Source organism: Loa loa (assembly GCF_000183805.2).
Source record: "Loa loa unplaced genomic scaffold supercont3.121, whole genome shotgun sequence".
In the NCBI taxonomy this organism is placed as follows: domain Eukaryota; kingdom Metazoa; phylum Nematoda; class Chromadorea; order Rhabditida; family Onchocercidae; genus Loa; species Loa loa.
Window position 1 is genome coordinate 110,037 of NW_018108301.1, and position 2,872 is coordinate 112,908.

Sequence of the window (2,872 nt, forward strand, 5' to 3'; positions counted from 1 at the left end):
TATATATATATATATATATATATATATATATATATATATATATATATATATATATATATATATATATGAAATGTACTTAGTTTCGTAGGAACTAATTCCTGGCCAAAAAATTCTTGGTTCAGTCAGAACTTAATTAAAATTAACGACCTTAAATCATCAAAGGTTTTCTGTGACATGTAAACAAAAAAATTTAAAATTGTTTCTGTGGGATTCACATTTAGAATATTGTATCGAACAACAAAATTTAAATGAAAAAAAACATGAAATAGCAAAACAATTGCGAATTAATTCGAAGTACAATAATTCTTTTAACAATGAAGTACTTAATAAATTATTATAACAGCTTGAGTATGGAGAAACAACATTACAAAATACATCAGATTTACTGCTTTTTTTGAGTTTGCTTAAAGAACTCACCGATCTTTTAGTGTAACTCCGTTTAACCTGAAATTTAGTTTCATTTAATTTAATATTATTATTAATGAGTTGCTAATTTGTGAAGATTTTTAAAATGGCATTATAGAGGAAGCGAATCAATTACCTTGGAACGAGGGCAAAATTTGGTTCAATCAATATGTTGCTGTCTAATGAAAATTTAAATGACGGAACATCGAAGTGTTAATTTCGGTTTTTATTATGTACCTTCTTTTACAAAAATAATAAATGTTTTTAATCAAAATGGATAAATAATAATACTGTAGACTATTATCAATTTTGAAATCAGTGAGGAAACCCAAATTCTCCATAATAATTGCTGTGTGAAAAGAAATGCAAAGCAACGGAATCAGGAAACGAAAGAAAAAACACTAACCGTTGTAGAAGAGAGATTCTGAAATAATAGAATCATTCAGAAAAAGATCGTTCTGTATTCTTATAATTTATAAAGCGCTCACTACTAGGAAAACTGTATCGAAAAAATGTTAGGGGAATAAATGAATTTTAGTTCTAGATACTACAATAAAATCAAATCAGCGATTTAAATTTACGATCAATTTTTAGAATGCGAAGAATGAAATGTGCGAAATGGCTGTAGTGGTCAAGAAATTTCTAATTTAATTGGACTGAAAAAAGCAATAAAATGGGACAGAAAGCGAAGAAAAATTAATGCTGCCATAGATAATTTATAGAGATTCTTCTTCTTTTTTTGCAAATATATTCTCTGCTAAGCAATTAAGCCAGCTGTCACAATTAGCAGAGAAAAAAGAATTAAAATAGGCGTGTGAGTATCCCAGTTACCAAACTACATAATTTTAATGAAATACAAAAAGGCATAACATATTAACATCAGATTGCTTTTTGTCAATGTGACTGTTATCTTCCTAACATGTGATTAACATATGATTATCATTGTTATCACCGAAAAGGAATTGAAAATAAACATTTTTCTGTTTGTGATCCAAGTTATTTTTATACTGAAAGCAGAAAAATCTACAAAAAATTTTGGAAACTTGAAAATTGAAATATTTTACAATGAGATAATAGTAGACTTTGTCCGTTCGGTCCTCTCCTCACTGGAATGCGCCATCTAAGAACAATGATGACAGAATACACCGAAAATGAAAGAAATATTTATCTGCTATTAAATCATATGGTTCTTTAACTTTCAGTAGAAAATTTTGAACAATGAATTCAATGACGAAATATTTTCGAAATATTCTATCATCATGAAATTTTTCTCTGTAAAACACGTTTACATTCAGTAATTCTGAAATCAGATTAAATTTCAATTCTGATTACTTTCGCTAGATAAGCCCACGTCTTTAGATATGCATAAACTTTGTGAAAAATACAAGACAAAACATTTTAAACCATATTCAATAATACTTGAAACTTACAAATAAGTAATCTCATTATTAATATCATCGAGAAAATAGTGCATAACATACTGATCACGAAAGCTCTGACTAAGCACAAGCTATGGCTCTGGAAATAATAGATATGGAACATGGCTGTGAATACCCATCTTTTCATGATATTGTCATGCTGATTAGATAATCAGTTGTTTGAATGGTCCAACAAATGGTTCTGTCCCTCACCTTAGCCGACAGGATATCAAAGACATGTTATGAATGTTATATGACCAACAATAAATTATTCCGACTGAATGGGAGGAATTTGTAAAAGTAGGTGGAGGCGCCATGTATGTACCAATTTATCATTAATCTTAATTACTCAAAATTAAGCAATGGAGAACATTTCAATTATGTTTATATCACTTTTGAAAAACATTTCATTTGTTCGCTGTTAGGCAATTACGAAATAGCAAGTTCATAAGTGGTCAATCGCAGATGGGCTCTCACTTTTTATCTGAATAATGAATTAGCTTCGATGAAATTACCAAAATATGATCCATTCTTCACTGCCAGACGAAACTTTTCAAGGAGGATGATGTTTATATGTCGACTCTGAAGAAACTAGTTTACAACTTTCTAAAGTTATAAATTGCAGTAAAGCAACAATTTCGAGAGCGATTAAACCCTCGTTCGGCAATTTTTTACAGCTTTTTGAGCAAGCCTTCTTTTTTCATTTTTTTTAACGAGTAACAGAATTATGAAGTTTGTCTTAGGAACAAATGGAGAAAAATAAAATATATTCAAAAAAAAGCCATATAGAATGAGAAGCAAATTTTCTGTGAATTACCGAAATTAAAGCTACGTTCAAGCAAAATTTCCACAATATCCAACAAACAGGGTGACGAAATCTTGTAAATAAATTTGAAACAATGAAGAGGATATAAGCTAACAATGGACAGTGTAAAACAAAACGTCTCAATATCTACACAATAGGCAATGTCAAAGGCTAGTCATACCTTCACGACAGCCCCAATGGAGCTTACAAAACTCCTCTTTAATCCTTATATACATAAAGACAG